Source organism: Hypomesus transpacificus, chromosome 22 (genome assembly GCF_021917145.1).
Source record: "Hypomesus transpacificus isolate Combined female chromosome 22, fHypTra1, whole genome shotgun sequence".
In the NCBI taxonomy this organism is placed as follows: Eukaryota; Metazoa; Chordata; class Actinopteri; order Osmeriformes; family Osmeridae; genus Hypomesus; species Hypomesus transpacificus.
In genome coordinates, this window is record NC_061081.1 from 7,157,188 (window position 1) to 7,183,762 (window position 26,575).

A 26,575-nucleotide genomic window follows, 5' to 3' on the forward strand; every position below is an offset into this window, starting at 1 on the left:
GCCCCTTCAGCTGTGCTGTCTGTTTCCTCTTTGGATGTACAGTGCATTCATAAAGTATTCAAACCCCTTCTTTTTTTCTCATTTTATGTTACAACTTTACTCCCAAATGAATTCTATTACGTGTTTCCCCATCAATCAACACAGAATATCCCATACTGATAAGCAATGCCTTGTTTATATAAAACATAATTATTGATTAAAACCAGAAATCCCATAGATTTGCACAAGTATTCAAACCCTTTAGTGTTGCACTGGAAATTGAGCTCTGGTGCATCCTGTTTCCATTAATCATCCTTGAGAAATTTCAACAACTTGAAAGGAGTCCAACTGGGGTAGATTTATTTGATTAGACATGATTTATAAAGACACACACCTGACTACATAAGATCCCACAGTTGAGTGTAAAAACCAAGCCATAAAGGTACTGCTTCTTGACCTTTGAGACAGGATTGTGTCGAGGCACAGATCTAGACAAGGGGCCACAAAATGTTGGCTTTGAAAATCCTGAAGAACACTGTGGCCTCCATCATTCTTAAATGGAAGTTTAAAGCAACCAATAATCTTCAAAAGCTGGTTCCCTGGTCAAAATGTGCAATCAGGGGAGAAGGGCTTTGGTTACAGAGATGATAAGAGCCAGTGTAGCTCCAGAGGACCTCTGTGGATATGGGAAGACCTTCCAGGAGAAAAAAACATATTTGCAACACTCCACTAATCAGGCATTTCTGGTGGAGTGGTCAGACAGAAACATCTCCTCAGTCCTACCAGACACAACATTCCTCTTGGACTTTGCCAAGAGACACCATAAGCACTTGCAGAGAATTACAAACAAGATTCTCTGGTATGATGAAACCAGATTGAAGTAATTAGCCTGAATGTCAAACGTCACATCTGAACGGAACCGGCACAGCTCATTGCCTATCCAGTACCATCCTTACAGTGAAGCATGGTAGTGGCAGCCCAACATTGAAGGGATTTTTCAGATGCAGGGACGACTAGTCAGGATTGAGGAAAAGATCAACAAAGCAAAGCACAGAGAGAAAACTGCTCCAGAACTCTCAGACTCAGAATTTCAGACTGGGGTGCAGGTTCACCTTCCAAAGTTCTTAAGCACACAGCCGAGACAAGGCAGGAACAAGGCAAATCTACTGATGTCCTTAAGTGGCCCGGTAAAGACCAGACTCCAAACCAATCAACAGGCAGACCTGAAATCAGCTAGTAGCGTCACTTCCCATCCAATCTGATAGAACAGAAAATGGGAGAAGCTACCCAAATATAGGTGTGCCAAGTTTGAAACATCATACCCCAAAAGACTCCAGGGGGTAATGGCTGCCAAAGGAGCTGCAACAAAGTACAATGTAAAGAATGTGTGTGTGTGTGTGTGTGTGTGAGAATTGTTTACAGGATGCCACATGTTGTGCAGTATACCTTTATGCACACTAACACATGATCACAAAATCAAACCTCAGCTGCTGCGTTAAGACCTCGTCCCATCTGGTACACTTCCCAGTGAGTTCCAGGGGTGCCTCTACAAACAACACTTTTCAGAGTTCAGATGGCAGTAAAACATCCCCATTTCTGAATTCACCCTCTCAATTAATTAACACTGAACTACGTGTTTAACACAATACTACGTACTGCGTACTATGTCAGTAGTTTGAACCAATAAAGAAAAGTCAACCAAACACAAAACAAATTCCGAATTAAGAGCCATCCAAAATCATTAAGAGTACATTTTGCCCAAAGCTGGTGTGACCACCACCATAGATAAAGTCAAGCCCATTAAGGACACTTGAATCTGGCAATATGTTTTAAAGGGTTGGTCAAAATACACGAGGAGACTGTGAAGTGATGGGTACACCAAGACCTTACTTCTACCCATTGAATTATCTCAACCTTCTTTTTCACTCTGTACCTTCACAAAGCCCAGACAAGAAAGGGACATACAGTAAGTTTTGATGAAGATCTGCCAGTCTGTCAATAATACCAAGTTGTACTTGCAGAAAAATATCAGATAAAAATGGGAGACAACTTTGTATTTTGATCTGTTAAACAAATCACATCACAGCATTAAATCTGTTTAGCTTACGTAACGTGCTTTGATCCACTGTTTGTTTTTGTCAAGGTGCTACACTGATACTGTAGATGTTGTATTACAGTGATAACTTTCAATCAACACACTCTTGTTTATTAAACTCTCATTTAGCATTCAAACCTTACTTACATCCGTACACATAGGATTAAAGAGGCACCATGAACTTTCATCAAACTGATTCGAAGAGAGATGCATTTTCAGTATGTGACAGTCAAGTCACCTGACTCCTAGGCCGGGAAATGCTACAGAGTGACGTCTGTTGGAATGGTGCTGTGACCTAGATCTATACTTGAGCACAGCTCAACAGGGTAGAGTTGCTGAGGAGTGAGTAACACATGCTCATGTAATACAAAATGCAACATAGTGACGTATTTTAGATTAAAGTTACATTGCATCAACAGTTTTTTTATTGCACCACAACCATCAGAAATACTGTGTAGAAAAAACTCCAAAAACAGCTTGATATAAACAACTATTTGTAACAAAACATGAACTTTGTAAAAAGGTTGTTTTCAGGTCTATGGAGTGTATAGATCACTTCAGATCAGAAAGAAGCATTACATTAAAACATCTTGATAATCAATAAGCAGTATAACATTACAATCAGTTATGTCATGACTAAACAGCCATTCTCTCATCACTCGCACACAAGCAGATGTTGGCCAACATTTCTTTCGTTTTCTCCTTGCCTCCTAGACAGGGTGTATGAGAGAGTGGGTGTTGGAGTCAGAAAAACATTGAACTGACGAGCCGAGAATTATGGAATGGCTGGAGGAACCAGGAAGAGAGTGAAACAGAGAGACTATTGATCCAGCCTGGCTTCTCTTGTAGAGCCAGACGTCTGGAGACACTTTAGGCCCCAGGTCCGCCCTCTTCACACAACCACACACACAGACACACATGTAACCACACACACATGACCACGCTTGCACACACCAAACACACACAGACTTGTGCACAGTGATCTATACACACTGATATGAGTACAGACGTGGACATTAATATGCAATCACAGAACCAAAATAGGACACACCCCATCCATACCAAACCCCTCACTCCCTGACTTCTTACTTACCTACTGCATCACGGGCACTGTGGACTATCTATAGTTCCAGGATCTATGTGTGTGTGTCTCACCGACATCTTAATCACCTACTGCATCATGGGCACTGTGCAATAGTTTCTACAAATTGTAAGACAAAGAAAATCATATAATTAGTATCATTAGTCAGACATGTTACAAGAGAGAAGCAGAGTGAAATATCATTGAGTGTACTTTTAAGAAAGAAATCCATTTGCTAAAGTGTGTAATAAAAACGTATATTTCCAAATTGGGAAGATTTGTGATATCTTAATCCATGAAATAGCTTGTTATTAGCATTGATCCATGGCAGTCAGATAACTGTTTTATATGGTTACAGTGATGCTATCTATTTAATTATTGTCGAAGTAGGATATCATTACTTAACAACCCACTATATATTAGTCACAGTGTAGTCATAATACTATCTTTTTTTCTTGTATTAAACCTAGTGATGGAACATTAGGTTGATAGTATTGAGATCCACAGTGCAGTATGAATTTGGGGTGGCCTCAATACTCTGTTTCACCATGTTCAAATTGGCATTTTATCACGTAGACTTTCATTATTTGAAATAACATATTGAACCTATGTAAAGAGCATAAAAACACAATGAAGACTTTAGTATAGCTGGTAGGTATTAATTTCAGGTTGTCAAACTGTATGTAGTTCCAACACTATGTTGATTCAAATAGTTCATAATCAGAATACCATCAGTGGTTGGCCCAGGTGATGACCTGGGCCTGGGTGAATCAGTGATGATAGAATCCCATCTCGGTCTAATCTCAGTTTTGAAAGATGAGGTATTTCCAAATGTTAGACTTAGTATGTTGCCTTATTTGAAATGTATTTCAGTATGTTGACTTATTTTGAAGGGATGGGCAAATAACAAATATCAACAAAACCAACAACCGAGAATTTATATTTCCAAAATGATATGGCTTTATGGAAGTTTATCTTTACAAGTGGTTTTAGGCTGGCTGACAAAGTATAGACATAATACCCAAACAATTATTTTGTATAAAATGTTCCAATTTAACATACTTTCAAAAGATAATTTATCAACTGGGCCTTACTTTGAGTAAGGTGTACAAAACTCAAGTTTCCGGTGACTATAGTAGCTCCTTTGGAGACACATCAAAGTCCACTGTGGGTCGGAGGGAAAATGGGACCTAGACATGCTTATACTTCACCCCTTGTCTTTGTAGACAGAGAGACATGCTTATACTTCACCCCTTGTCTTTGTAGACAGAGGTCCAAAAGAGTTCCCTTTCCAGAAATAGGGAGAAGAAAAAATACAAGGAGAAGCAGAAAATCGAATGATCTTTAATTCCGTCCGATACCTTCCCTATGAATACTCTGCAAAGACAGATCTTTTTGAGGTGTGTGATGTCAGCCAAACACTATTGAGGGGACAGAGGGGAACCCTTTGTCGTCTTAATTCGGAAGTCATAGTTAACTCCAGTTCAAGATAGCTCATTTTGAAGTGGAGTCCAGCTTGTTGCCATCAAGAGTCAGGGAATTTTCCAGCGTTCTGGGGTAGAGTGTCTACCAATTTTAGTTCTGGAATGCATCAAGGAGCACATGCATTAATTTGTAATCAAACTCCTACTCACCTGTCTTAAATAATTAATGGGTCTTGGTTTTCACATTGGAGCACTATGTTTGAATCTGGTATTGTGGTGATGGACAAGGTTTTTGCTAGGAAGCTTGGCCTAAACTGACTGACCATTTTTGTAGATTATTTTTCCAACGTGTGGGAGGCCCTTTTAATTGTTGTCGCTGGTAATGCAGAAACAGTGGGGCCCATTCATGCCAAAGCCCAACCACACAGGAGATGGAAACAGCATGGAAAAAGAGGAAGATATCATATTGTATTGACCAGTCCTACAGTAGTACGCATGACTTGTAGTTTGATTAAGGGGGTGAAGAAAAAAGGACAGGGAACAAAAAAGAGGTACTGCAGAAATACAAGCCATGAAGTAGATTGGGAGAGTGGGCATGTAAACCATATGTGTCATATTAAATGTGTGTTTTTAGTGTTTAGGGGTTTCCATTACATACATCTGCAAGGCATATGAAGAAGTAATAACCTCTTGTGTGTTGAAGAAGGTGGAGTCAGAGGTGGTAGGGGTCTGCAGAAGTCGTGAGTAATAGAGCTGGTCTCCCCTTTGTTAGTTGGGAATTGGCATTTCTGTCAAAAAGGTTTTGGGGAGAGAAGATAGGTTGAGACGTTCATTGATGAACTCGTAAGGTACAACACACGTTAATATTAACCAAACATTCAAGTTACTGCAATCAGATGGTACAAATTAGACAACATCAACCCCATACACATGTTCTGTGTGCAAAACTATGTTTGGTGTGCAAAAAAAAAGGGGGGGAGTGTTGGAAGGAGAAGGATCTAACCCCATAATAATACTCCAAAAGTATTGCTTACTGCTTACCTTCTTTGAAGTATAAATAAAATCATTCTCCCTTAACAGTGTACACTTGTCTGCAGTACAGTCCATTTCTCTTTTAATTGTGCAGTGACATTGGTTTATATCACCATACCAAGGCAATTCTGTTCCATTTGAAGGTTGATTATGGACAGAAGCTGGACGGCATTATTTCCACACCAACTGTAATACAGTAGATCAAAGAAAAGGCATGAAATAATGAGTGTGGTATAGCAAGTGTACTGTGGGGGTCAGGATTTCTCATGTTACATTTTCTTCCAGAGAACCTTCATGATAATGCAAGGATTACATCACAATAATGTGAATGTATTTAAACGTACAATGCACAACAACTACTACTCCTACAACTGCTTATAATTTGTCTCAAAAATGAGGATGAGGCCAAGCTCGTTAACAAAACAGGCCTTGTAGCATCCGTGGGAATGAAAACCTGGACCAGGATATCACATTCAGAATTTGACATTACATTTTGCAAAATGATTTGCCCCTCATTTGACTCGATTTCATACACCCCATTTTTAATTCTGCCCCTCCTGCTGTCTGTAATAAATCTGCATCTTGAGTGTTTAAAGATTAATGCATCTCCCTTTCTCTGCATCTCCTTCCCTCCCTGCCTCCTTCCTCCCCTCGCTTCAATACCAGGCAGTACCCTCACGTATGCATATGTAAATGCCTCCTCGCCTGAGCACGGTGGAAGTAATTGTATGCATTTTTAACCGGCCAATCGACTGACAGATAGGCATAGATTGTCTCTGCTCTCGCTCTCTCTTCCCCTTCTCTCTCTCTATCTTCTCTCTCCTCTCTCTTTCCTCTCTCTCTCTCTCTCTCTCTCTCTCTCTCTCTCTCACGGTCTCTCTCTTTTCTCTGCCTCTCTCTTTCCTTTACTCCCCCTCCCTTTCTTTTTTATTTTTAGCTCTGTACTTCCCCCTCCAGATGCACAGGAATGGCTCTGCAGAGCAGGTCTGCAGTAGAATGATTAGAAACAACCCATCCTCTTCAGATCTCTCCCCGGTTCTTTCTCTTTTGTTTTCCCATCCCTGGCTGTACTGGTCTCCGCTACTTTCCTTCTATCACTGACAGATCTGCATTACGTTGTACCAGAGTTATATACGAGAAGGGGTTGTTATAGGGGGTGTAGGATTTGAAAAGGGACAATGAGTTTTAGAAAATGCACTGTTAATGTATGACACCTGACAACATGCTTATGTTGACATTAACTCATACATTTTTAGCCCTCTATTATAAGACCTACATTAGGGGTGTTCAATCTTGATGCTCAGGGTCCACTGTCCTGTATGTTTTATATGTTTCCCTGCTCCTGACACCTGATTCAAATGAATGGTCGTTATCAGGCTTCCACAGAGCTTGATATCAACCCATTGATTTAATGTATTTTGGCTCACCTCTGTTATCATTCTTAAAATAACTTTCCTTACTTTTCACAACTTGATAGGGACTCCATGACAATGAATGTCCAAGTGTTATTGGGTGGCCAGTTGTCTGTGGCAGTTAAGTAAATCTAAGTTCATTAAAGTAGTCAGTTTCATGTATTTGAGTTGTGAACTGTACGTAGTTATGGTGTGTTTTATAGTATTTAATCAGTACATATACTGTAGATGCATGCACTGTAAACATGAAACACATGCCGCCTATTCATACATTTACCTATCATTTTATATAAATTATTGAATTGAATACATTGTACTTAGCCTTTTGTCAGTTTTCTAAACCCTGAAACAAGGCTGGATAACAATCTTCCAGCCCTCCTCACACCTTCACCGATCATGTGTGCAATAGGTTTTATACATATTATTACTTTAAATGCCCAAAAAGGTGAAACACCTGACAGACTGTTGACACAGTATTGTTTATGAGACTTATCTAGTTATGCTGAGAGATATAATGAGAGGTTTTGAGCAGATGGAACAGCTGCAGACGTCCACAGAGGAGGTCGGAGTAAACCAACTTTTAAACTGAAGTTGCAAATTAAATTGTCAAGTTACACTGTCTCTTTTTTTCACTTTCTCTCTCTCCTGTTTTTTTTATTTTACCTGAAGAGAACATACAAGCAGCAACCAAGGGTACATTATTCTTAAGCATTCTTACGGTGCTTCTGTATTTGTTGTACTAAATGTTTTAGCAGTACCAAACATACATGATCAACAAAAAAGGAATGTCTGTGGCACCCAATGGAATTATGTGATCTTCACATTCCGAAAGAACACTGTCCCCATGTGACAGACATGCTGTGGCATACCAAGTTAAAAGAGTGAAGAGAACAGCAGTGTTTCTTCCTGTGACAGTGTCAAATCATAAACCCTGGCAAGTGTGCAGTTAACTCAACTGATCAAGTTACCATGTAAATGTATTTATTTTCATTGAGTCTGTCAAGTTAAATTCTTTGTACATATTTATTTAAAGCTTTGGTCACTCACCCAGGGTCACAAATGACACATATATGACAATAAAATGCTGTCGTAAAGAACAAACTTTTGGCACAGTTGTGTAAAACATTGGGGTGAATAAGGCCAAAGTTAGAGTACTTCTGTTTTGGGAGTCCCCAATAACGCTAACAACAAAGGGTACATTCAGTAAAATGAATACACTAGCCACTTTAATTTGTTGACTGTAAGACTATGCTACTGTCAACCGGCCATGAGTACAGCGTGGGGTGTTTTGAGGACAGTGTTAGATAATCCCTTGTCCCTGTCGCTGAACAGAGCACTGCAGGAGGAAGCAGTGAGCGTCGTTGACTAGCTGTGGCACTTTGTGTGACTCAGTGGGTGGGAGTCTAGCACGAGACAGCCGTTGGTGCTGCCCTCTACCTGAACCGCCCCAGTGACCCTCAGCGCAGACACAGGGGGTGCCTGGGTAAATCAAACAATAGGCGTAATGTAATCTACAGTTGTGTTGTGTGCTAATATGTTATCTTGGCGCAACGCAGATGCCAGAAACATCTGTTCCCAGATGTGCCTGCACGTCTAGGACAGGGACTCATTACTGGTGTGTGCATATTCATGACTATCGGATATACATGCACACACAAACACTAGAATACATGTCATTATGTAATGCGCACAGTAACGCTTTGAATATTGGGAGATTCATAAAACCCTCATTTCATCCTGAGTGAACTTTAGTTTGAGGTCATTTGAATTGATTATGGTAAATCCTAGTTTACAAGAAACCATTAGAATAAATCTTGGGCCGAAAGTTACTGTACCATAAATCAATACTACAGTACAAAGTACATGTCTTGTAATACACCAGTACATTTGGATACATCTTGAACTGAGAAACTATATGTTCACATTGAATTATCAAAACATATTGAACTCACCAACTAAATTAAAGGAATAGAAATAAATTAGAAATTAGGAATAAAAACAGAAATGTAGTACAATTAAATTTTAAATGTTGTTAAGGTTAGTGCCCTACCCTGTAAGTTGTCTGTGATCTATTAACAATGGCTGTTTCACACCTGCCAATTTGTTGGAACGCTCTACAATATAAATGCTTGCTTGGTACTTCTTCCTTGTTTCAACATGCAGATACAAATATTTGCTGAATTCAGATAGACCTGTTGTTTATCCTTTAAATAATACACACAAAACTATCTGAAAAAGATGAAAAACTGCAATGTACTGAAGGATAATTCTCATAGAAATCCAAAGGATCTCACTAAGAAAGCATTTGGTTTCTTTACTGTATGTTGCCATACATTAACATTTGTATTTGAAATACAAATATAAGATGGTAGTACAATACATAATTCTCTAAGGTGAACAATATTTTCCCAGACAAGCGTGTGTTGATGTACAGCTCTCATATAGAACGAAACACTTCCTTGAACATCCACATTTATGAAACTATTGTTGCAATTACACTAGTATGCCATAAGTCTTTTGAACGGCTTCAACATTTTGTATAAATATTATGTTATTGTACAAATGACATGTTATGTTGAGACAGAGAAAAGTAACTAAGTTAGTAGACCAAATGCTTAACCCGTTGTGCAGAGCCTATCTTTACACTGCTGCAGACACTGAAGAGTGTATTTACCAGCTTCCCTTTAATGTACAGGCACTTTTGACACACAAGGTGTCATCACAACTACAAATCACTTCCCTGTGCGTCTCCAGCTCACCCCCCCTCCCTTTCCCTCTTTTCCCTTCCTCTGCCTCTTTCTCATTTTTCTGTGTGTGTGTCTCTCTCTCCCTCTCTGTCTGTGTGCGCTCCATTGCCTCATAGAGGCTGCAGTTTGGAGGATATATCTCAATTAGAACACAGGGGAGCGCAATGCACCGGCCAACCCTTCTCCTTTCCCTTCTTCTTCTTCTGCAACTACTGCACCCCTCCCCATCCTTTCCTCCCCTCCTCATCCTACCATCACCTCCCTCCCCCATGAACTCCCTCTATCTCTCCAGCAGTCTTAAAGCAGAAGGAACAGGGAGAGGAGTGCCAGCATCGTCTGCAGTGCCGCCCGTCAACTGCCCGAGGGGCCTTTATGCAAATGAGCATGGGGGAACATGTCAAGATTTGTTTATCGTCCGTTAAGGCCCTCCCTTTTTCTCTCTTCCTTTCCATCACGGCACACACAAACCCCACACACACACACTCTTCCCTCCTCCTTACAATGCATTTTACCCTCTTCTTATCCTCTGTCTGCACAGTTCAACACAAAAGATGTTATTACAGTTTTATTTATGTTATTTTGGGGGGGCTGAGAGGTTAGCAGAACCTTGTCCACATGTTCTCTGGCCCATACATACAGACACACCTACACACCTAGCACTGGCTAGCGTTAGCACTCTATTCATTGAGAAACTATCATTGCAGTGTTAGCAAGCATTAGTGCCCCAGCGATTTAGAGGCCTTTGTTGTTGCTGCATTCCACTGTTCGCTGAGGTATTTCCATAGTAAGCCAGTGGGGTGAGGGTTTCCAACAAGCAGTCTGCAGAAACTGGGTTGCAGAAGGAGAGGTCAAAATAAAGGAAAGAAGGGAGGAGGAGAGAAAACAGGAGATGATTAGTAACACAAAAGGGGACAAGTTTTTATAGATCAAATTGTTTGTATAGCACATTATTGTTCATTATCCATATACTTAAACTCAATATTAGCTTGCATGTTATGTTACTAGCATGGTAGGAGAAAAATACGTGCACAAAAAATATTTTGCCCAATTTTGAGAAGGGTTGTATTTTATTAGACTTGGATAAAGAAACGCTTCAATAAGGTGCAGATTCAAAATTGCCAACTTTAGCTTCACATCATCTATTAACATTTAGTCCTTAAATCTGCTAAACAAAAACCTGAATTTGCTGTTAGGAAAATTTTATTTTAATAAACAGTTTGACAGTTAATAGATTCCTGTTGATCTGAAAGCAATTATTTATTTTTTAAACAAGAGGATGTCTCATCAGACAATCTACGAGTAATCCAGGGACCTCCTCCTCAGTTACAAAACAGGAATCACCAAAACAACATCCTATGTAAAAAAAAATATTAACAAAAAGATTCTGACGATGTAAGGGTTCCGAGAGCTGTTTGTATTCAACTCAGGGAACAGCTGTTGGAATCCAGTTGTGGAATGGGGGATTTCAGGAATCGTCCAGACAGACGTTGGTTCCCAATCTTTTTGCTGAAACAATCAAAGTACTTGAAACATCAATGTCTGTCATTCAGTGACGAGGATTGTGAGCTGAACATGACAGAAAATTGCTGTTTTTTAGTGTTTTTTAAGTTGAGAAAACTTACCAAACCAGTAAGGTTCTCAAGAACCTGAGATGACGGTAACTCTATTGAGAGTCAAACAACAGTATTATCATCACGTTTATGTGTATTGTATTTATTTGATCCAAACAACTGCTATTATATACAATAAACAATAATTAAATGTGTACAGGTGAACAAGGGCCTCAACACTGTTCTTATGCCCGTCACACTTGCCCACCAAAAAAGCATTTGGTCTGTCACAAACCTTAGGTTCTTTCCTCAGTAGCTGTTGGTATGTTCAGGCTTCAAACAGCAGGGGCTGTAGTTCTCATAAATGATGTCAGTTCTTCTCTCTCAGGACAGGAACCATCAACGAGGGTCTAAAGAGAACTCAGAGATCCTCTGTGAACGTGTCTCAACAGGAATGAGGTAAAGGTTTAGTGTGTGTATGTACATGTTCGAGGGGCTGAGGAATGGGAAGAGGCCCACCTGTGCAAACCTGTCTTAGATTTTACACTTTCTTTCTACATTATCCATTGTACCTTATCTTCTCTTGGTACAATTCATATGGCACAGTTTCAATTACAGTGATCATGTGTGTACAAATTGTTTCTGAGAGCAGTTATGTGACCATAAAAAAAGCACATCATCAAAATAGTAATATATTTTATTTTAGGGTCTCCATATATTTAGGATCTCCATACATTTGTATCTGTCTCTCTCTACCACTGACTTTCTTTTCACAACTCTACGCCCTCTCTGTGCCATCTCCCTTCCCCTGCTCCCCCAGTGGAGGGTGCTGTCTCTGGGCTGTACGTTTTGCTGTGGGCCATTTTTCTCTCTGCCCTCCTCTCTCTTCCTCTTGCTCCCTCCCTCTTTTGCAATCTATTTCTCTCTTCCCCCAACCCTGTCTGCCTAGCTGAACTTGCCAGGCTGCCTCTCACACCGCTCAGAAGGGGACGTGAGACGGAGCTACAGCCCCAGCCAGTGTTGCCGTGCAGCTGCTCCCTCCCTCCACCGCGCCCCCTCCCCATCCTCACACGCACGCACACACATACAAATACACACACACGCACCCCGCCTTTCTCCGGAGCGGTGGTCGCCATGGAAACGCCAGCCAATCAGCACAGGGAGCACACAGATGGGGCGGAGACCTAACACTCTCCCTCATTTGCTCTCTCTCTCTCCCTCTCTCTCTCTCTCCCTCTCTCTCTCTCTCTCTCTCTCTCTCTCTCTCCCTCTCTCTCTCTCTCTCTCTCTCTCTCTCTCCCTCTCTCTCTCTCTCTCTCTCTCTCTCCCTCTCTCTCTCTCTCTCTCTCTCTCTCTCTCACACACACACGCACAGTGTAAGATGAAAGATGGGATAATCACACGCATGCCGATCTGCAGCTTCCTCACTCTCACGCACAAGCGCACACACACATGAAGCAAGATTGACACTTGAAGCACTCTTAAAACGCAGCCTGCAGGTCCGTTTCATGCTAGCACACAGACACAAACAAACACATCCATACTCTGCAGATTCCACACTGACGGTAGACTGAAGGCAGAAGGTCAGTCTGAGAGCTTGATAGCCTCCAGAAGAAAAAAAATACATGTTTACCTTTTTCTGTAAACTTTTGATTGTGCTAAGACTCATACCATGAAGATAAAAAAAATTGTGCAACATTACAAAATGGTGGTGTATTCATGGTTTAGCCTTTTCTCATATTCAAATGATAAACCCTTCTGACAAAGACACACACATGCACAATAACCCAGTAGGCAACTTTCATTCAGCAATAAAGTGTCAGAGATTTTTTTTTTATGGTTTACTGAACCATATATTTATTGAATGTCATGTCGTTCAGCTTAGCAGGTTTTTCCTATTTGTCATGAGCCCATATAAAGGTGTATATACTATAATAAGTAGGCCTATATTTTTTAGGCTTTGTGATGGCTGTGTTAATCCTTTGCCACTGTTGGGTTGTATGTTATCCTAAGTAAAACTATGTTTTAAAAGCTCTGAAGAAAAGCAAGATGTTTAGTAACATTGTTTGAATTGATGGAACAGGATCTGAAAAATACAACGTTCCAATCACTTCCAATTTCAGAATAAAGGTCCTATAACATGCAATGACAACAACACAAACAAAGTTTACCCACTTAAATATCCAAGTATGACATAATAATATATATTTAATGTAACTTATTTTGTCTATAATGTGTTGATTAAGTAGCAGTGCTGAATGCAGCATTTATAAAGGACAACTTGGTGCCCTAGTTCTCAAGAGATTCATGTCTTATCTCTTAAGTTGAGATTTAGACAAGTCGAAAGATGGAGACAGACTCTGCCTCACTAAACAATAAAACATTTGGGCATCTGCCTCCATCTGTCTGTCTCCATCTCAAAACCTCTCTAGGTTGTCTACGACACAGTTTGTGTCTGAGAACCAGGCAACAAGGATGTAATTGAATGCAACAAGTCTAGGCACACCATAGTTGAAACCACATTATTGAACAAATGATAATACGCTTAGGCAGACTTTTTGAATTAGTAGGCTTTACATCATTTTACATTTTGTTCATTACTGGAATATGCCATAAACAAGAATGTTAAAATCTAGTTTTTGAAGACCGGACACTACAATTGGGTGTTATTTGCTGTTGTTTTGTTCTGTTGTATTGTTCTGTCTCCATTGTTTAAGGTAGTGTTTAGAGGTAGTCTGCCAGCCAGGGGGCAGTCTGCTGTCTGTCAGGAGAGAGAGAAAGAGATAGATAGATAGATAGATAGATAGATAGATAGATAGATAGATAGATAGATAGATAGATAGATAGATAGATAGATAGATAGATAGATAGATTAGAGAGGAAGAGGGAGAGGGAGAGGGAGAGGGAGAGGGAGAGGGAGAGGGAGAGGGAGAGGGAGAGGGAGAGGGAGAGGGAGAGGGAGAGGCAGAGGGAGAGGGAGCGAGACGGTCACTGAAGGGGCTTCCAAGTTTCAGGGCCTCTTGGACCTTACAATGTATCCCTCCATGCCTTGTAAACAGAAATGCAATTTTTCTTCCCTGAGAGTTTTGCTGTCGAACCAAATATAGAGATGACTATTTCAAGCTACCAAGCCTTTACCGCGTATCCTCCCTCTCAGCAGTCTCACCAAGAGGGCATTTTTTTCTGCTCAATGCTTTCTTCTCTTCCTGTATTTTTATGGCTAGCAGATCCGATACTAGGGACGGAAAGGGAGAGAGACAGACAAGAAGAGAAAAGAGAGACAGAAACCAGGACAGAGTAGTGTGACCTAATTAAAAATGCCCACTGTGTGAACTGCATCTCTTTGATGCACATGGCATAGCCAGAAGACTGGAGAAACTGGCCTGGCTAGATTCATGTCAATGAGCAGAAGTCACCCAACCGGCTTCAAACTGGGTCCCATTGTTTCAGTACCTTGTTTTACACTGATGTCATATACATACTCTCACATGCTTCATATATCATAGAAACGTTGAGGCATCATTGGCAAAGTTTTGTTTGGTTGATTGTCATGGACATACACTGGCCCCTCACAGAGTTTGCCATCAAAGTACACATAATGTGAAAACATTAATGGAACTGCAATAAGCAAATAATACAATATAGTAGCAATGACCACACCCCTCATTTTCACAATATTGACAGAGCAAATATATATACATTCTATCGTGAATACCACGAAAATTACAACTAAAATAAAAATAAAATGCATTTATTACATGTTTTTTTAATATGCCATGGTATGAGTAAAGGAAAACATTCAAACACCAAGGATACTAGATCTCCTCTGTGTGTGATACAATGTTCCCAGTAGATTCTTCACAGAAAATGATTTAGACCTAGTAAATGAAGTCAGTGATTTGACATAAATTCTTTGTTGAACATATTCCTATTGTAGCTTGAGTCAATGGAAATTATACATGCTGACATAATTCCTGAGACTGAAAATAAGGTCAAATATTTAGCCGATGACGTTGCTAGAGTTAATCCCTAGTGAACCAAGTGGTAGTGGAGGGGCTGGAGGATCAAACCCACATGGACATCTGCAGGGCAGCGCATCTGTCCTCTGTCAGGAGCACTGCATACAAGTGAGGTAGCAGACAAAGTGCTTGATGCAACATTGAATCAAGATGGCATTATGGAGTCATGAATGTAATTCAGTGTCTCAACTACAATTGTTTAGTCTCTAATCTGTTAGTAGAAGAGGCATTTCATCTACATAGCAGTCACAATCACACACAAAAACATGCACACTCCACATCTAGACTAACTTCAGTGTTGCATTACTGGCCAGACATTGTACTACTCCATCCATCTTCCCCACGCCTTCTGCATCGATAGTCTCTCAGAGGCAACCCAATTATATTAAGCATTTGTGACATCCTTGTTCTGACTTCCACCCTGCAGCACTCAAAACTTTACCTCACTTTTTCATTGTTTACATAATACAATATTGACAAGTCGCATGTGTTACAGATGACCTGCTGAATGCAGTGTCCTTAACAGGTCATGTGAATATGGCACTCTAAACTATCCACTATTCTAGCATGTTGCAGACCGTTTTGAATTTGAATAGCCACCAAATTGAATAGCCACCAAACAGAAACATTGCTCTCTAGTATTGTAAGCATTTGAGATGATGCCTAACATCTACATATGATCTCTGCCTGGAGCAGTTATCACAGGTCCAAAATATGTCATTAACATCGCCAACAGGTGAAATTCTATGGGTCTATTTTAACTGAACTAGGGCTGAACTTGTTTACATTAATTCACAGAACCTTTAGCTATGTTGAAACACAAAGTCTGTGAATACAATTATAAAAATTTAAAAAATCAGTAATGGAAAATATTATTTTAGATTATTATGTCTCTTTTCAATGGCATGTATGTTGTTGATGGTTTAGAGCACTTGAAATATCCAGCATACAGTCTTATGTAACAAGCCTTTGCTACCCATAGAGAGAATGAGAGGGAGAGAGAGAGGGGGCTGGGTAGAGAGAGATAAAGAGAGAAAGAGAGAGAGTGAGAGAGAGAGAGAAAGCGAGGGCGAGGGGGTGGAAAGAGAAGAAAATAAAGCTGTACACAGAATAACCTCACTCACAAACAGCAGTCTTAGCAGTTTAGCGGAACTTGTCCTATTTTCCTCTCTCTCTCTCTATGTCCCTCTCCTGCTCATTGTGTTCTTCCCTCTCTCATTGAGACATGGGAGTAGCTGCCGATTCACGTTCCAACAAACAGATGAGCTCCTATAAGACAACCAAGTGAGAAAGAGAGAGACTGTTTAGCAATTTACTTCCATCATTTGTAATATGTATATTTGCAGTATTTAGAATGTGAGCAGAGAAAACAATTAAATATTGTTCAATGAATGAGAAATACAGTGTGAAGGTGTGTACTTAGTAATCAGAAATGAATGACTAGAAATGCATTGGTGGGATAGAGTGAGGCAAGTTAAGAGATTTGGTATGTGATCTGCACACATACTTTTCTCATGACGCTAACTAGCCACTTTGTCCCTATTCGCCCTCTCTTTTACGGTTTCCACATTTATTATTAGCATCAATTAGATTGGGAAGTAGAATTGTATGTGGTTAGTATAAGGTGTTCTGCTTATCCTGGTTCCACTGTGACCAACATTCATGGGCACACTCACACATGTACATGCTTGTAAACAAGCACACTTGGTCTCAGTTTCAAATTCCTTTCTTTAAATGATGGAATAATTGTATATGACTATCATTATACTGGACCTTTTGTTGACAAAATAAAGTTGTGTGTTCTGCACTGTTAGAAGAAAATGCTTAGCAATTTTTTTCCAAAATGTAATATATTAGTTGTATTACCAATATTAGTTGTCATCAGTAAAATAAGTAATATTTCTAGTTTATCTCTCATAACCCCCAAAATAATCAGGCCTGTAAATATATGAACGTATTTGCTGCCATGTTGAGTGGCACTAAGCGATGGAGCCATGGATCCATTCATTGGAGGTTACAGACCAGAATATGAAAATGTTGGGGTTTGGTTAATAATCTTGTTCCGCTGACAAGACCATCTTATTGCATGTTATTTAGGCAAAGTGACAAAAGTGTAGGATGTGAAGATGATACCATCATTGTAGCTTTACTTAAGGAATCCTGTGAGCATGATTCCAACAGGATGGATTCAGCATGTGAATTAAATCCATCCACCACCTATTTTTGTTCATTGAATTAATGGGTTCAAAGTAAATCACTACAAACTAGCATACATACCAAAAGTTTTGTCCTAGAGCTGATGCATAGACAAAGTTGGGCAAAAGAGGGCAGTGAAGTGGGGATGTTGTTTTGGAATGAGCCACAGCCAAAGACGACTACTACCCATGCCAAATCATTCTTAAATCGGAGTTGGCGCAACAACACAATTGATGTTAACCCAAAACACGAATACTCACTCACTTTCTCATTTTGGTCTTAACCTCTGTCAGTATAACAGCAATGGTAAATGTCACCCTGATCATAAATCTCTTAATACAAACTGTTTTATCTGTACTGGCCTTTAGTCACTCTAGCAAATTTCAGAGTTGTCATTTACATTTACATTTAGTCATAGTACTGGGTAAGTACTGGGACATTCCCCCCCAGGGCAAGTAGGGTGAAGTGCCTTGCCCAAGGACACAACATCATTTGGCACTGCCAGGAATCGAATCCAGCGACCTTCTGATTACTAGCCCGATTTCCTAACCACTCAGCCACCTGACTCCCTAGACCTCATTCAGTCTAGAATAAATAACTTTTGCTTTAATTATTCCTGTACTCTTACAATATACTGTATAACTGTTAAATACAGTAATATACCCCATTTATCCTAATGATATCCTGCTAACAAACATGCATTTTCACGAAACAAATTTGACAGGTTACAGGTGACTATGTTAAAGGTTTGTCTCAAATACTCCTTTTTAATACTTTATCATGTATTACATGCAGTGTATTCCTGAAGCATGTTACCATCTACATCACCCATGTTCATAGTAACTTAAATTAACTGTCACTCATTCAAGCTGATACAACAAATGTTGTCTGTTTGGACAAATGTGCTTGAGCTGTTAAGAAAATGTCATTTCATTTAATTGGAGTGTCTCATCAACACCATGTCTTTGCTCATAAGCTCACACCCTATGTCTTTCTTCTTCCCGCTGTCTCCACTCTTGTGACTGTGTTGTCTATGGATGCTGCTGTCAGTTTGTTCTGAGGAGACGGTATGCCTTGCCCTGTCTCCTACCATGGCGTGTCCATCTGACTGACTCTGTCACCATTTACTGCTGCCTACCACATCAGGATCTCCCTTTACCATCACATACAGCGAATGCCACAGGGTTTGCCCAGACACTACACGAGGAGAGATGGAGAAAATAAATAATGATAATTCAGGGAAAGTCTGTGTATGTGTGTGCATGTGAATGTTTGCACATGAGGGAGGATTGTGTACATGCCTGCATGCAAGTGCATGTGTGTGTGTGTGTGTGTGTGTGTTTTCTGTGTGCAGGTGTGCATGAGAGGACTGTGACAGCGTTTTGGGGTGCATGAATGGCAGGAAACTCAGGGTGTGTTACTATACATGGGTTTTTCTCTCTGTGACTGTGAGTTTAATGGACGGTTAAACAAGAGTCATAAATCAGCCACTGGAGGCACTAAAGCTGCAGCTTCTTGAGTGGAAAATACCTGACACACAAACACACACCCACTCACTTTCGCTCCACCTTTCCCAGGGGACTCCCACACACACACACACACACACACACAGACACACACACACCCACCAGGGCCCTGTTTGAATACTCTTTGAAAGCATCCTTCTTAGCATCCAGTCTCAGATTTAACTGATCTTTAAAATGTAAGCAGGTGCACATGTATTATCTATCCCGCAAACGTAACATTAAGGATTGCCTTAAGACATTGAAAAGCACTATAATTATGCACTGGCAACATAGGGCCTTACGTCTATTCTGTCAATATTAAATAAAGTGTGAATGGAACCTGGTGTGGAAATGTATGAAATCGAAAAAACATGGAATGCGCTTAGCTTTTTTTTCGATCAACCCTCAACAGGAACATGCTGGTTATTTAATGCATTATTTTAGGATATAGTATGGGAACAAGGAAAAATCTCACTAAGCAAATAGTGACCTAGTGCAGTTTTTCAATGACGAGACAGGAAAGCTTGTTCCAGAACCACATGCATTATCCCATTTATCACCATCCACACAATGTGTCTTGTGTGTCTTGCAAAACTTGAATTTAGAATAAACAGAATGGTTGTCGAAATAAATGACCTTTTAAGACAAAGTGAAAACGTATAGTTGTGTACTAGTTGCAGGGTTGTTGTATTACTGTAGTAATGGTACCACATGGACAGTAACAGACTAAGTGTTCTTAGGAGGGAGAGAGACATTGTAAGTGGGTATGACAGGGAGGGAGTTGAAGTGAGACAAAGAGAAACATTAGTAGGGAGGAAGCAAAAGTGAAAAAGATGGAGCAAGTAGTGGACGGTTAGGTACATGGTAAAAGTGAAGAAAAAGAGAGAGAGTAGTAGAATGAAGAGACTGACAGACAGAGGAACATACTGAAAGAGGAAAGCAGGTAGTCTCTTCTCAGACAGGACAGAACATCGGAAACCACTTAGCACCTCACACACCCATGGTGGTCTCTCACCTAGCAGCACTGCCCAGCTGCTCTATTGATGCCATGCTGTCCATGTGACCGCTGGTCACATGTTTATACAATCCCAATAGTGTATGGCTGCCCTATTCCTTGTGAGCTACCGTCCTGTAGGGTTTCACCAACGTTTCATTCTAATCTGGCCCACCTGATTCAAATATTTGGTAATTGGCTAGTAATTGGCTAGTTGAAACTAAATCAGGTTAATTACAACTGTGGGTCTGGTGAAAAGCCATAGTGTGACAATTCTCTGGGAAGAGTGGGGCTAGTAATAGTGTTATTTTTTCGATAGCTCAAGCACATTTTTCCAATTAGAAATCAATTTTTAAAACAATTAACAGCCGCTAATTGAATGATTTTGACATGTCATTTGAAAAGACTGTTAAAACCAAAAATGATTGACACAAACTCAACAACCGCCACCCAAACATACACCTTGAAATACTGTATCATGAAAAGTTATTTTAATCAATCATTACAATGGTCCAACAAATACTAACAACAATTATCAATACATAACACTAACCCTTTTATTGGTGTCTTGGCAATTTGTTAAAACGTTATAGTATGTACTATTTAAAAAGCAAGTAGACATATCACAACATGACATTTATTATTTGGATTATTATTATTATTGTTGTCCTACAAATTGATGAGCATACATTTCAAGAATCAAAAGGCTTTATTTATCATTTTTTTATTTTTTCTCCTTTACAAATCCAATGTACTCTGAAATACAGATGAAATACAGACTCTGAAATATAAATAAAATACACCAAGCTATCAAATCTCTGCAAAAAAAAGGCATTGTTCAGTACACTACACATTCACTGGATTTGACCTTGTCGATCTCCATCTGAACCCATCTTCCTCTATGAAACGTCTACCGCTCCTTTGGCCTCGCCCCCTTGTGTGGTCCATCCTTGCAAACACAAACCCAGAGGTGACCTCTTTTATCCATGAATCAGCACTGGTCGTTGATTGGACAACAGTGCAAAGACGTTTTGCACACCTGCAGAAGTGGTTCCATTTGTGGAGGTAATTTGTATAAGTTGTGACCAACTGTTTTAATTTAGTCTGACATGATTTTCTTTTACTTTTGCTATTTTTTTTAAGAGTTGTGTTTACTGTTTCGCGAAACTTTGCCTTGTATTTGAAGTGAGGCCCAATCCTTGACCAGTTTAGACTCGGTTTTGGAACTGAAGTCAGGAAGCTGAACACAGTCCCATGTCCTACTGCATGAAAAACATGCATACAGCTTCATGATAACTATCATGATAACAAAGTTACAATTGTGGGCACTTTGTTCATGCACACGCAAGATTTGGCCTGTGACTGTCCTCTTGATTATCCAATTCTTTAGCTTTCACTTTTCAATCAATAATACAGTCTAACTACTTTTACAGCTATGCAAAATTTAAGCACAGAGTGCTAATTGCGTGCCTATTAATTTGATTAGTCAGTTATCACTATCATGTACACTTTTACTGGGTCTCAGTGAGTAGATCCTTGCATGCTATTCTAGCATTTAAGGGAAAAACATACATTTTGCTGTGAGTTTCTATTTTTCCAGGAAAGAAGCGATCACAATAGGTATCAATACATAAGCCACTAGGGACTGTGACAGATAACACACCTCTAACAAGCTGAATGGTAGACTTACCTAACACTTCTTTAAAGAAGGTAGGTTTATTTGTTACAGAGGACAATACTATTAAAGCCCTAGAGGGAAATCTAAAGAGAAAGATTTTCACAGGCATCAACTTTAGCCAAGTAGTTCTGTAAGTACCAGGAACGGTATGCGGTTTAAGTAAACTACATTTAGTTTTCTTTAACTTTTATGTAATGTCTATTATGGAATATCAATCATTTTGATATTGCTTAAAGTAGTATAGTTTATAGTAGAGTAATATGAGAAGAAAGAGTTATGTGAGCAGTGAGGGTCTATAACCACGTATAGTAACCTGTAACCATTGTACGTTAGTGTTAGCCATAGCCATTGCATTTGGTTTTTCACTGGACCCTTTAGGTGTATTTCACACTTCAATTTTATTGGTCAAAAAGTTTTATATGACTTGAAACGAACATGACAGTTATCATTCAGGTTGAAAACAAACGCGAATGTTCTCAACATTTATCATCTAGCTTTTAAAAGCAGACCACACAAGTGGACAGGGGTCCAAAAGGGTAATGTTAAATTACAGCATGTCTAAGACCCATGGACAGCTGACCTGTAGCCTTTAAGGCCCCCTTTCAGGAACGACAAATATATATCAGGGCTAACATTGGGCTCTCAAACTTTTCCTCCATAGCTACAGTATATTTCTCCCTCCTTATTTTTCCCCCAGTTGTATTACAACAAGGTTGGTGGTGTTGGGTTTCTGTGTCACAATGAGAGCAGTATCCTCTCTGAGGTTAAAGTGTATTTGCTGATGAGTGTTGTACGCCAACTCATGGCCCTATCCAGTGGAGATAGGTGTCTTACTGTTTTAGACTGACTGACGCAGCTTCAACCATTCTTTTCCCTCGTCTGTACTCGCCCACAACCCTACACTCAGGACATTGGAATACATTTAAGCATGAATCCTTACTCAGGTCCTATGGTTTAAGAGCCATGATGATGTCAACAGGAGGAAAAAATACAAATAATTAGAATAATATTAAATAGGCTAACAGTAGACACTTTTCCAAATAAGAGGAAATGTAATTAAGTGAAAAGTGATGACTCATTTTTGAATAAATCATGCAAGCACTGTAGACCGACTTGGAGCAGGCAGTCCACAGGCACACCCATAGCTGATTCATCAGAGGGCCTGTTTGTACGCATCCCAGCCCGGCCCCCTTGCTTATCTCCACTGAAATTCTTCTCAGGTATTTCTCTCTTTCTATCCCTTTCTCTCTCTTTGTTCTCCTGCTCTAGTCTCTCTCTCTCTCTCTCTCTCGCTCCTTCTGGTCTTTCTTTCTCCTTCTGTACTCTCTCTCTCTGCTCTGTCTTGATTTTCCTCCGCAATCTCAAAGTCTAACTGGCTTTTGATATGGCTGTCTACAATGAAAGAATGTTTAGGTGCTTCTTTGTGGAAAGAAGTGAGCATCAACTTGTTTTCAGCTGCTCCAGCAGTGTAAATGGAAAGGCTGTCCGGTTATGTGTAACACAAAATGTTTGCAGGGAGTTTCCCTACTATATTCTAACACAGAAAGGGGAACTAATTTTAAAAGATTCTCTCACAAACATAACTTAAACTAGAAACAAGACAGTTAACCTATTAAATATTATTTTGTCATTTAGAAATATAGCTGACAACACTGTTAATACAATACATTCTACGCTGTTTCAATATTTCTGTACAACCAAATATTTTACACTGCTCCCACAGTCAAAAGTTGGAGGGTGGGCTTAAAGGACAGGAACCTGTCATTTTTGTTGAGACAAAGCAGTTTAAAGTTGTTTCTCGCCCTCCTTTTTCTGGGGCATTTTTTCTGCCACTGTCCCCCCTGGTGGGAGGGGTAAACCCCCTGTGTCAGACTTCAAAGGAGGCTCATAGAAGCCCCTCCTCCTCCTCCACTAACCCCCCCTTGCATTCATCTCAGACTAACAGCTTAACCGCAGAGTTCAAACAAGCTCACCCACGACCAGCACCAGCTACACAGTTACACAGCTAACACACACATGCACACACACACACACACATGCACACACACACAGTTACAGAGCTAACAAACACATACACACACACACACACATGCACACACACACATCCACACACACATGCATACACACACACACGCACAAATGCACACACACACACAGTTACAGAGCTAACACACACATGCACACACACACACACACACACACACACACATGCACACACACAGTTACAGAGCTAACACACACATGCACACACACAGAAGCAGATACATAGACATGTGTTTAAAGCATTCACACACACACAGTTACACCTTCACAATTATACACACACACATAAACACACAGAGACACAGGATTATGACATTTGACCAAATGTTAAAATATATACTTTGGAGAACAAACTCATTCAGTGTATAGTTTTTTTAGTTGACCTACATATGTTTTACATATGAAGAGCAAATAATAAAAGAACATGAAAGTTCACTTACTCATCAACCTGCAGCCCAGTACATGAAGCTAATCTCTTCCTGCTCTGTTTTACTCTTCCCCCCCTTACTTACTCACTCATTCACTCCTGAGGAGTTGTTGATAAATGTGTTGTTTGGACTGATGAATGTTGCCGTGTTGTGTCTGTGGAGATTTACCGCACCGCAGGAGCGATAGACATGTGTAGAACAATCCTGAGCGATGAGTTTGCTGGACAAGGTCTCATTTGTTAAGAGACTTGTTTAATGTGTTGTAGTGAAGGAGGGGAATCCCCCCTTTCACCAGAGCTGTCAGTACCCAAAGGGTTGCTGGTTCACATCCTAGGTGAAATAGAGATACTCATCATTAGCTGATTGTAGAAAAAATCTAGTAGTCTACCAATCTTTGAAATATGGAAAACTCATACATTCTTTAGATGAATCAATTACATAAATTTATTCTCACCGATGTTTAAACACACAAATGTGTCCCTGATACGCAAACCTAGAGTCATAGAGTCAGAAGAAGAGTAAACTTCAGTCCCAACTCACCATACATAATGCATAATACACAGTGTAGCGACGGCCCAGCCCTGGACCCTTGCTTCAGGAACATGAAAATGTTTCTGTGTATTTCTAGGAGGGGGGGGGGGGGGAGTTGCAAGTGCCGCCATGTGTTTAGAATTAGCCCTAGCAACTAAGTGTTTGTTTATGGAGCGCTCTCGGGAATCTAGGTTGTTCCAGATTGCATATTATGCAATCATAGCATTATTTGGTGGATAAGAATTTACATCACTGACATAACTTTTCCTTCCAACCCAAAAGAGTGTAGTGTGTACACAAATGACATGCAAATGAGCAAAAACCTATCCTTACACTTTTGGGGAGGTTACAGAAACAGTTATATCTACGGGGTGGGGGGGAATGGAGGTGGCTTTCCCCTCTCCAAATTGAAACCAAAAGAAATGGCTCAAAACTTCAGGTGACAAAAAAGAAACTCAAGGTCAAGAGTTAGGGTCGTCCATCGGGTTGTCAATTTTTTACAGGCAAATGTCTTCTTCATAATATAGGGAGGTCTAGGGTAGACTAGGTTAGAATGGGCTCCTGTTTGCCTCTGTAACACTCCTTCCTGCTGCTTCACTCCAATGGTATGAGTCACAAACACGTGCATAGACTGGTTCGACAAGATTTAGGTACACACATACTTGTGCCCACACACATTTTTGCTGTATCCCTCATTTTATTATGCAGTGCAAACACACATTCACATTACCACACACACAATCAACCCCTTTTTGTCATCAGAAACACATAGGCCTGTGTTGATTTGTCCTTACGTCTTCTGTCTCAAGCACACTTCAACAAACACACAAACAGACATATACATCCTTCTTATCATCTAACCTGATGTAAGTGCCTCTATATATAGGTGAACAGCATTGATATGCAACTTCAAGAAAATTGATTGCTGAATTCTTTTTACATGAAGGGCTTGTTTTTCTCCTCTATCATCCTTTACCTTTGAGACTTTGGCTCTAAGCCAGACCCTTAGAGTGTCTAATATGAATAAGAAAAAGGAGAGACATTGAGAAGTGATGCAAAGCACCAATGGTATTTGAGACTGTGAAGCACTCTGTGTGATTTCCCAAAAGAGGGATAAGGAGATGTGCTTCCTGGGAGTGGTCCACTAGGACTTCTCACTCTCTGGTTGTCTGTAGAGACTCCAGATGATATGTATACCTTGTCTGAATCCTGTAACGATGAATGCTACCTAAAACAAATGACTGACTTAACTAAACTGCAAATATTTAGTCCTGTGATGGATCCTGAGGAAGGTAGGAATGAAGGACAGAAAGTTGAAAGGAAGGAAGGAAATTCAAACATGACCATGCAGATGAGTCAGGAACATGGTTGAGGGGGTATCGTGGTTTGTATAGCAGTGCAGAAGACGATACTACAACAGTGTTTGTGCATTATGTTTACATGGATGTATTTGAGCACGTGCGTATGTGTGTTTGTGACAATTCATTCTTTGAAATACAGTAGTCAAGTCTCAAGTCCTTGGTCACAAGACTGATCATAGTCTCAAGTCCCTTTAGACAATAATGTTCTGTCTGCTTCTGGTTAATCTTGAGTCAGACATGAGTCTCCAAATCTGTGTGTATGTACGTGTATGTGTATTCATTAGTTTATGTGTAACTCTGTGTGAGTGTAATTGTGTGTTCTGTCCATAAGCATTGTCTAATGTTACAGAGAGAGTCATTGTGTGTGTGTGTGTGTGTGTGTGTGTGTGTGTGTGTGTGTGTGTGTGTGTGTGTGTGTGTGTGTGTGTGTGTGTGTGTGTGTGTGTGTGTGTGTGTGTGTGTGCGTGTGTGTGCATGCGTGCGTGTGTGTGCGTGCATGT

The 26,575-nt window shown here is 40.1% G+C and overlaps 1 long non-coding RNA gene across 2 annotated transcripts; it reads right to left on the reverse strand.

Moving 5' to 3' along the window:
• Window positions 1-10,427: 10,427 nt before the first annotated feature.
• On the reverse strand, window positions 10,428-11,761 carry LOC124484558. Of its 2 annotated transcripts, XR_006957975.1 has the most exons (4): window positions 11,616-11,761; window positions 11,393-11,433; window positions 11,160-11,276; window positions 10,428-10,598 (listed from the first exon to the last, which is right to left on the reverse strand). It is a non-coding gene; the product is annotated as an uncharacterized LOC124484558 (long non-coding RNA). The 2 variants fall into 2 exon arrangements; XR_006957974.1 differs by lacking the exon at window positions 10,428-10,598 and having other exon boundaries at window positions 10,809-11,276.
• Window positions 11,762-26,575: the final 14,814 nt, after the last annotated feature.